Raw genomic sequence first — 10,388 nt, forward strand, 5'->3', positions numbered from 1 at the left:
AATTGGGCCCATTGCTTGTGAAAATATCAGGAATTCCTCAGATGGGGTACTTTAATATTTCTTCCTTTCTCCCCAGTCCTCCAAGGGGACTTTGAAAATACTTTTTTTTTCACTGCCCAAATTACTCTGGGATATATTAGGGCATCAAACTAACCTGTACACACCAACAAGGTCTCATGCCCTATTCAAGATTTCATTCGTGTTCTAGTTTTCTAGCTGCCAGAATGCAACACATCAGGGATAGATTGGCTTTTTAAAAATTTTTTTTTATTAATTTTAAATTTAAAAAAATGACAACAAAGAAACACAAACATTCTTAATATATAATCATTCCGTTCTATATATATAATCAATAATTCACAATATCATCACATAGTTGCATACTCATCATCATGATCATTTCTTAGAACATTTGCATCAATTCAGAAAAAGAAATAAAAGATAACATAAGAAGAAATAAAATGAAAACAGAAAAAAATTATACATACCATACCCCTACCCCTCCCTTTCATTGATCACTAGCATTTCAAACTAAATTTATTTTAACATATGTTCCCCCTATTATTTATTTTTATTCCATATGTTCTACTCATCTGTTGACAAGGTAGATAAAAGGAGCATCAGACACAAGGTTTTCACAATCACACAGTCACACTGTGAAAGCTTTATCATTATACAGTCATCATCAAGAAACGTAGCTACTGGAACACAGCTCTACATTTTCAGGCAGTTCCCTCCAGCCTCTCCATTACATCTTGGTTAACAAGGTGATATCTACTTAATGCATAAGAATAACCTCCAGGGTAACCTCTCCACTCTGTTTGGAATCTCTTAGCCATTGATGCTTTGTCTCCTTTCATTCTTCCCCCTTTTGGTCGAGATGGTTTTCTCAATCCCTTGATGCTGAATCTCAGCTCATTCTGGTATTTCTGACAGATTGGCTTATAATGAAAGGGGATTTATTTCATTAGTTCTTCAGAGGAAAGGCAGCTAACTTTCAACTGAGGTTCTTTCTTACGCGGGTACAGGGTGATCTCTGCTGGCCTTCTCTCCAGGCCTCTGGGTTCCAGCAACTCTCCCTGGGGTGATTTCTTTCTGCATCTCCAAAGGCCTAGGCTGAGCTGCAAGTGCTGAGATGATGTATGCTGAGCTGCTTGGGCTGGCTACATTGAACTCTCTCTTTTAAGCACCAGCCAATTAAATCAAACATTATTCGTTGCAGCAGGCATGCCTCCTAGCCAACTGCAGATGTAATGAGCAACAGATGAGGTTCATGTACCATTGGCTCATGCCCACAGCAACAGAACTAGGCATCTTCACCTGGCCAAGTTGACACCTAAACCTAACTACCGCAATGTAATTATGATGTTCAACTAAACTAACCATACAAGTTAAATTAGATAATGTGCTACCCAAAATATATATATTGCACCAAATAAACCCTTTGGTGAAGATTGATATCTTGGTGATATTTAGTCTTCCAATCCATGAACACAGAATTTCCTTCCATTTATTTAACCCTTCTTTATTTCTTTTAGCAATTGTTTTGAGTTTTATGTAGATAAGTCCTTTACATCCTTGGTTAGATTTATTCCTAGAAATAAGATTTTTTAGTTGCTATTATGTGTGGAATTCTTTTTTAATTTCTTCTTATGATTTTTCATTGCTTGTGTACAGAAACATAATGATTTGGGTGGTGATCTTGTACCTTGCCACTTTGCTGAATTCATTTATTATCTCTGGGAGCTTTCTTGTGGATTTTTCAATATATAGATCATATCATCTGCAAGGAGAGAAAGTTTTACTTCTTCCTTTCCAATTTGACACCTTTTAAAAAAATTATTTCTTGTTATTCTGTTGAATAACAATGATGACAGTGTGTATCCTTGCCTTGTTCCTGATCTTTGAGGGAAAGCTTTTAGTTTTTCACCATTAAGTAGAATGTTAGCTGTGGGTATGTATGCCCTTTATCATGTTGAGGAAGTTGCCTTCTGTTCCTAGAGTTCTAAATGTTTTTATCATGAAAGGATATTGTATTTTCTCAAATATGGTGCATTACATTAACTGACTTTCTTATGTTGAACCCACCTTATATACCAGAGATAAATCTGACTTGATCATGATGTATAATTCTTTTAATATGCTATTGGATTTGACTTGCTAGTATTTCATTGAAGATCTTTGCATCTATATTCATAAGAGATATTTCCTGTGCTACCCTTACCTGGTTTTGGTATGAGGGTGATGTGAGCCTCATAGAATGAGTTCAGGAGCGTTCCCTATTTTGGAAAGATTTCCAGCACAATTGGAGCCAGGTCTTCTTGAAATCGTTGGTAGAATGCACCTGTGAAGCCATCTGGTCTTGGACTTTTCTTTATTGGGAAGATTTTGATTATTGATTCAATTTCTTTAAATTGTGATTGGTTTGCTGAGATTTTCTATTTTTTCTTCAGTCAATGTAGGTAGTTTGTGGGTTTCTAAGAATTTGTATGTTTGCTCTGAATGTTTGAAGAACAGCATTGGCCAGTGTGGCCTGGTGACAATGGAGTGAGAGGCATCTGTGTAGGAGATAAGGAGATAAGGTCCAATGGAGGAGTGAGGGAAGGGAGTGGGCAGATCATATAGGCTTTGAAAGGAATAACGAAGTATTTGGATATATTCTAAGTAGAATAGAAGTTGTTGAAGGGTTCTGAGCAGGAAATGTATATGATCTAGTTTATACTTTTAAGGGTCACTCTGTATGCTAAAGAGAATATCCATGGGAGACCCGAAAGGGAGAGGCAAGAAGCAAGCCGGGAGACTCATGAAAATATAACTTCATTAATCCAGGTGAAAGATAATGGTGACTTGGTCTACATCTACACTGTCCAATCTGGTAGCCACATATCAAATATGATTGTTGAGCATTTGAAATGTGTCTAGTACAAATTGAAATGTGCTCTAAGTGTAAACTGCACACTGGATTTTAGAGACAGCCTGAAAAAATAATGTAAATATCTGATTAATAATATTTATACTGATTACATGTGGAAGTGATAATATTTTTAATATATTGGGTTAAATAAAATGTCACTAAATTAATTTCATCTGCTTCTTTTCACTTTTTTAAAGTTTTGGAATTACACATATAGCTCACATTATATTTCTATTTGACAGCACTGGTCTAGAATAGAAGGGTAAAGGTTTTAATGAAAAACATGATGTATTTCAAAGATAATCTTAGCAGTGCTTGCCCACAAGTTGGGTGAAGGATGCAAAAGAAAGTAGGAATCAAGGATAATGCCAAGGATTTTTAGCTTGAGTACCAGGTACCTGGAGGAACTATATATTGAATGGAGGAACACTGGAGTTTAGCACAGGGTTTTGGGGGAGGGGTAGGAAATCAAAGTTCAATTTTGGATATATTAATTTCTATTCCTCTATTATATAGACAAATAGAAATATGAAGGTGGAAGTTCAAGGAAGAAGTTGGGGATGAGAATATTAATTTGAAAGTCATTGGCATATAGATGATATTTAAGGCCATGGAACTGGATAAGATCACCACAGAAATAACGATGATGGACAAAAGATGCAATCCAAAGACCAAGCCAAGGAACATTGGGGGGGAAAGAGGAATCATTTGGAAAAAAAAGATTTTGAGAGTGCGGTGTACCTGAAGTCAAATGAAGAAAATGTTTGAAGGACATTTCAAACAGTGATTTGAAATGGCAGTGATTGGCTCTTTCTATGCTGCTGAGAGATCCTGAGAGATTCCCCAGGAAGGAATGAGCAGTGACCGTTGGATTTGAAAATAAGAAGGTCATTGGGGATTTGGATGAGAACATTTTCAGTGGAGTTGTGGGAATGAAGGCCTTGTTAGAGTGAATACAATAAAGAATTGGTGTTCACACCTATGTGATGATATTGTGAGCCATTGATTGTACACCATGTATGGAATGTTTGTACGTTAAGATTTATCAATCAAATATTTTTTTAAAAAAATGGGTATTGAGAAAGAAGACAGAGTGATTAATGCAACTCCTTCATTTTTACTGCAAAAGGGGGAAGGAAATGAAAAGTAGTTGGAGGGCAATGTACAATCTTGGAGTTATCCATCCTGTCCGTCATCACCCATCATCTCCCTTCCCCTTTTTAAAAGATGGGAGCTATTACAAGATGTATATGTGCTGAAAGGGATGATACTTTAGAGAGGAAGAAATTATGAAGCAAGAAAGAGAAGTGAGACTTGCTGAAGCACCGTCCTTGAGGAGGTGAGAGGGATGAGATCTGGTGACATGTGGAAATGTTACCTTGGATAGGAGCCCATAAGCATTCCAACAGAAGGGTGCAAACACTGGTCACCTGCCAGCCCAGAATGCATGAAAGGACAGCTTTGTTAGATTAAAACCCCTCCCTGTAGGCAGAGAGGGGAGAATGAGGGTGGCAGAGGGGCCCACTGGGGTTACTTAACCTAAGCTTCTGCAAGGGTCTGTGAAGAGGTGGGGGTGAACCGAGAGGTGAACAATATCTATATTGGGTCCCGCGGTTTTGCCTTTATGGTGACCCAATGAGGATGGGTAGGGCTTTCCCACACTACTGGGGATTGGAGGTTTCAAAGTATATGGTCAGAAAAAAGAAGTGGCATGGCTGTTTGGAGAAGCTGAGGGTATCTTCTTATCATCCAAGCCATACTGAGATTCAGGCCTTGCTAGTTAAATATTAGGGACAAAAGGGAAAGAGGCCTTTCAGAGAAGAAGCTGCAAGGGTCATTTGGAGAAAAAGCAGGAGGGGCCATTTAGAGAAGCTAAGGGCAGTTCTTATCATCCAAACCCCATGGAGGTTCAAGACTTGCTTGTCTGGTAATACACAGGACTGGTAGCTCAAAAGGGAAACTTATGACTAAACCAGGCAGTATGACAAGGCACCAAATATAGTTTATTGTATGCCATTACAAGAGAAGACAGTCACAGATGCAGGTGAGTAGAGAGATGGGGGTGGTGAGGACATTTGGAAGTTCTCTTCAGATTGCTTTAATTTTCTTAGTGAAATAAGAAGCAATGCCATCTGCTGAGAGTGAGGAGGAGGAGACAGTGTTCAAAGTGTGAGGAAAGAAAAGGATGTGTGAAATAGTCACCTTGAAGAGCAGGAGAGTGACATTAGGGAAGATTTTAGTTCCTCGTTCACTGTAACTGTCTCCAAAACTAATCCTTTCATAAAATTTAATTTCAGTATTCCTGTACCTAACCTGTGCACAGGTGCTCTGGGGGTGCCCTTGCTGTGATCCTTGCTTCTTCATTTGTGCACAGGATCCTGTCCCTTCTCACTGCTCAAGGACAGAATTCCAGCAATTCTCCGAATTCTCTCCTGTTCCATTTTTCTTTCTCTTTTTTCTTTCGTTTTACAGTACACAGTCATAATTCCCATCTTAAAAGGCACCACTTATAAATTCCACTTCCTTCATCATCCACTACCCTCTTTCTCTCTTTTCCTTCATAGAAAAATTTTTCTTAATTGTTATATTCACTGCTTCTGAGCCCTTTCCCTCCATTGTATCCTGAATTCTCTAATCAGGATTTCATTACTACCGTCCCACTAGAATTTCATATTGCAAAAGCCAATGATCTACTCTTAGTCCTCTCTTACACCATCTGTTTGGGATGTTATCTTTTATACTCTCTCCTTACTTGACTTCCAAGATGCCAGAGTCTCCCAATGTTCCTTCAACCTCACTGGGTGCTCTTTCAGAACACTTCAAGGCTCAGACCTTGGATTTCTCTTTTCTACCTACATTTACTCTCTTGGTGATCTCATTGTATTAAATGACACACATCTTTATGACTCCCAGGTCTGTCCCTTGAACTTTAGCCTTGTGTGTAACTTCCTACTCAATATTCCCACTTTGAATGACTAACGAACTGACATCTTCTCTTCCCTTCTAAACTTATGCATTCATTCTTCCTCATCCAGGGTTTATTTCAACTCCATCCTTCCAGTTGCTCAGGCCCAAATCCTGGGAGCCATCTTTGATTTTTCCCTTTGTCTCACATCTCACACGTAGACTGTCAGGAAATTTACCCATTTCTTAGCACCATGGCTCCTCAGGTCTTCCCTGACTGTGCCAAGGACTGTTTCATATCCCATGCACACCAGTGGGCTGTGGCACATCGTTTGGGAGGCCCTGAGCATGTAGAAGATAAAAAGGAGTGTAAGCCATAAGTACATGGAATCTTGAATAGGGTGTGAGACTCTGTTGGTTTGTCCAGGTTAGTGTGATGTCCCGATATATCCCAGAGTAGTTTGGAGAGTGAATAAAGAAGTATTTGCAAAGTCCCCTTGGGGGACTGGGAAGAAAGGAGGAAATATTTAACTTCCCCATTTGGAGAATTTCTGATATTCTCACAAGCAGTGGGGATAACCAAATCAATAGGCTGAGCCCTTGATCTTGGGCTTTCCCCCTATGAAACTTATTCCTGTAAAGGATAGGCTAAGCCTACTTAAAATTAGGACTAAATGTCACCCCAAGAGAACCCTCTTTTGTTGCTCAGATGTGGCCTCTCCTAAGCCAATTTGGCAGATGAACTCACTGCCCTCTGTCCTATGTGGGACATGACTCCCAGGGGTGTAATTCTCCCTAGAAAGATGGACAGAACTCTCAGGATGAGCCAGGATCAAGCATCAAGGGATTAAGAAAGCCTTCTTGGCCAAAAAAAGGAAGAGAGAAATGAGACAAAACGGGGTCTCAGAATCCAAGGGAAGCATTTCAAGAGTGGGGAGTTATCTATCATCAAGAAAGATGAAAGAGGAAAGATGAGGAATAAAGAGATCCTTTAGATTTGTCAGTCAGAAAGTATTTGGTGGCATCGGTCTGAACACGTTTTGGTGAAGTTGTGAGTGTAGAAGTCTGATGGCTAATAAAAGGAAAAGTCTGAAAGTGGAAACAATGATTTCCATCTAGTCTTTCAGGACTTAGCTTCAAAGGGAAGAAGAAAGATAGGAATGCATTTAATGAGGTGTGCAGGGCTGTTTTAAGACAGGGGGAATTTGAGCATGGTCACAGGCATTTAGGAGGTTTCATTGAAGAAGAAGAATTTGATCATTTAAAAATATTGAAGAGAAAGAGATGACTTAATGAGGCAAGTTCCTTCAGATAATGAGAGAGGACTGCAACAAGAGAAAGACTTGAACGGGAAACAAGATTACTGGTATTAGAGAAGTGGAGGTGAGGTTGGGGCCAGAAACAGGACAACACGTAGGTGTGGGCAGCATCCACTCCATGGGCACACGACCTGTGTGGTCGCATAGGGCCTGCTTTCAGGGACGCTGTGCTTGGTTTACGGCTCTGCTGCAGCCGCCTTGAAATTCTTAATACTTTTTAAAATACCCTGTCCTAACTCAGCGCCCCTTTTTTGTGGTAGACTGAATTATTCATACCATTTTCTGATTCTTCTGTATTGAAATTACATGTCCACATTGTCGAAATTCTTAATAGTTTTATCTTTGAACTTGGGTTTTGTAAATGAAGTCTGATGGGACAATGGAGCATGTGCATGAAGAAGAGATGCTATGCCTAGTAACAGTGCACCCACCCTCCAGATCAGGCTTCAGCTCATGCCTGAACAGTCCAGGGAGCCCCAAAGGGGGCAACTGGAGCTGAGACTTGGGTCCCGATGGTGACAGTAGCAGCAGAAGCAGCAGTGGTGGTGGTTGTGGCCCTGGTCCCAAGAGAAAGGGTATATTCAGCTCGGAGGCAGTTAAATGACCTGCAGGGGAGGCCAGCACGTGTCCATTCAAGGAAACCAGCTCTGAGACATCTGCACTCATATTTCTTCTCCAGCATGAATACTGGGACAGGAACTGTTGGTGGTCTGACAATAAACTTTGTAAGTCATTTTGTTACAAAATAAAAGTGTGCACATGAGCCTTGCAATAAAATATATTAGGCAGCTCTTAAAATTCTTCCAAGAGTTTAGAATTTCTGGTTTTGAAAATTGTTACAACATTCTGAAGCAAATATCCATTACGTTGCTATTGTATACATTTACATTTAAAATTAAATTCAGACTTCCATGAAACTGATTTGTATGAAGAGTTAAATCTTTTTAGGAAAATCGGGCCACAATAATCATGATCTCTAAATGTACTACAATTTGTATTTGGAAATAATTAGAGATTTATCTATGCTGCCACAACCTATTACTCTTAAGAGCTCCAATAACCTTGCATCCACAGAGAGATACTTCTTACAATTAAAATTTATCAAAAATTATTGGCAATCTCGCATTTGAAAAGAGCAACTGACATTGCATTCAGTTTTATTGGTTTGAAAATGAAGTTGCTAAAAGTTAAAATTCTGATTACCTAATAAATGAATTTTCATAGAAGCCATAAAAATCTTGGAATTAATTAACATCACATTAATAAAATATGGTGTTGTGGATTATATAAAATTATGACACCAGAAATAGTTTTTTGCAAATTTAAGTTTATACTGTTATTCATGTACCACTTTTACCCTTATTACATTTTAAAGTAATAAAGTGTTTTTAAAGTAAAAAGTTTTATATTTTCATGCCTATCATTGTACTCTATTCTTGTTTTTTTTAAGGTGGGGCTTTGCAAAGTTCGGACAGCTGAAGAGTGTGGTTAGCAAGATAAACAAAGATGTGCAGATGGGAGCAGTGATTAACCAAAAGTTGATCGAAACTGGAGAAAGAATACCTCAAAGATGGCTGATAGCTAAGTTAATTGAATGTGGCTGGAAAAACCAATTGAAGACACACTGTAAAGAGGTAATTAAAGAAAAAAGGCTGGAACACGTTACTGTTAATGACTTGGTGGCTAAAATCACTCCAAAAGGCAGAGCTCTGGTACCTGGTGGTGTGAAGAAGGAATTCCGACAAAAGAACATTCCTTACTCAGGATGCCAGCCTTTACGATTGTGTTGTTCTGTGGTTTTATTTCTGAAAGTGAAACTTGATATAAATTAGAAATCAATTTCCCAAAATAAACTCCTTTTTTGTATGATGGTATATAGTTTTCAGTAATGATGTGTATTGATTTCTTTCCCTAGATGTATTATTTTAATAAATATCTCATGAACGAAAAAAAGAGAAGGGACTTTGCATTTTCAATTTGCATTAAGCCTTAAAATGATGCAGCTTGGCCCGAGTGTGAGGGATGGGTTGTTGAGGGGGTGTAGATCTGATATGCTCAGTTTCTGGTGTTTTCTTTCTGGAAAGTTAGAGGCAAGAAAATCTGGGCTTAGTGTGGATTCTGAGTGTTGACTTGAGGCCGAGTTGTAAAGGCCTAAAATGTTTTGTGGGGCATTGGTGACAGAATGCAGCATTTTTGTCTGAGAGTTTTAAAATACCTTCAATAAAATAATTTTTCTATAATCTTTTTTATTATTACATCTATTGTATGCATTTCATGAGCAGTCATAAAGAAAATTACATTTTGGAATTATCTTTTCTCTACTGAACCATTTTCATGGTTTAATGTCATGTTGTTAAGAGTGGAATACAATTAAATTGATTTAAATGGAATAATGGTGTGCTAAGGTCTCAATTGCTATTGATGATAGAGGGTAAATGTAAAAGTGCTTTGTAAACTGTAAAGCACTAGGCACCAGAGCTATTAAATTTAACCATGTTAAAGCATCTGTAAAATATGAGTTTTAAAATGTACTTTTGTTTGTTTATAAAAGTGGAAATTTTCCAATTATAGAATTGGAATATGTCTTTTTTGAAAATTTTGTTATAGAAAGAAAAAATTAGAAAGAAAGATAATTCTCTCAAACTTTTTACTGTTGTCATTTTCATATGTTTTCTTCCAGGTTTTTCCTCAAAATATTAGTTAGACCATCTAGTTACTTGTTATATCAATTCTTCACAAATATCATTTCAGTATTTACATGATAGTCCATTATGTGGCTCGGTCATACATGATTTAACTATTTGCCCCTTGTTGGGCATTTAGGTTGTTTCCAACTTTTTTATAATTTATATAACCACACTAAGATTCCTAACTGAATTCCTTTCCAGTTCAAATAGTCCTGAAATTAAACCAAATTTAATCATGGTCAATTTCTCTACCTCTCCCCTATTTTTCTCTTTTTTCATACACACACACAAATGTGAGTCACTGACCTAACTGAATCTTAAGCCATTGGGCATAAACAAAATTATCCCTGGAAGATGAACAATTAATAAAGCTGACTTCACAGGAAATTACCTTTATGAACTTATTTGTCTTATATAGCCTCACAGATGAAACTGCTTCAGAATTTCTTAACAAGGAGGAAAGGTAAACATATAGATTTTGCATGTGTCACTGAATTAATCATTGCAGGAGAGGGAACTCCTCCAGGAACAGGTTAAAGATTCCTGACAGCTATAATCAGCTGT

At 37.9% G+C, this 10,388-nt stretch overlaps 1 pseudogene; it reads left to right on the plus strand.

Annotated features, from left to right (window-relative positions):
* Window positions 1-5,039: 5,039 nt before the first annotated feature.
* On the plus strand, window positions 5,040-9,172 carry LOC143683314 (transcription and mRNA export factor ENY2 pseudogene; annotated as a pseudogene).
* The last annotated feature ends 1,216 nt before the right edge of the window (window positions 9,173-10,388 follow it).

Source organism: Tamandua tetradactyla, chromosome 5, assembly GCF_023851605.1.
Source record: "Tamandua tetradactyla isolate mTamTet1 chromosome 5, mTamTet1.pri, whole genome shotgun sequence".
Lineage (NCBI taxonomy): Eukaryota > Metazoa > Chordata > Mammalia > Pilosa > Myrmecophagidae > Tamandua > Tamandua tetradactyla.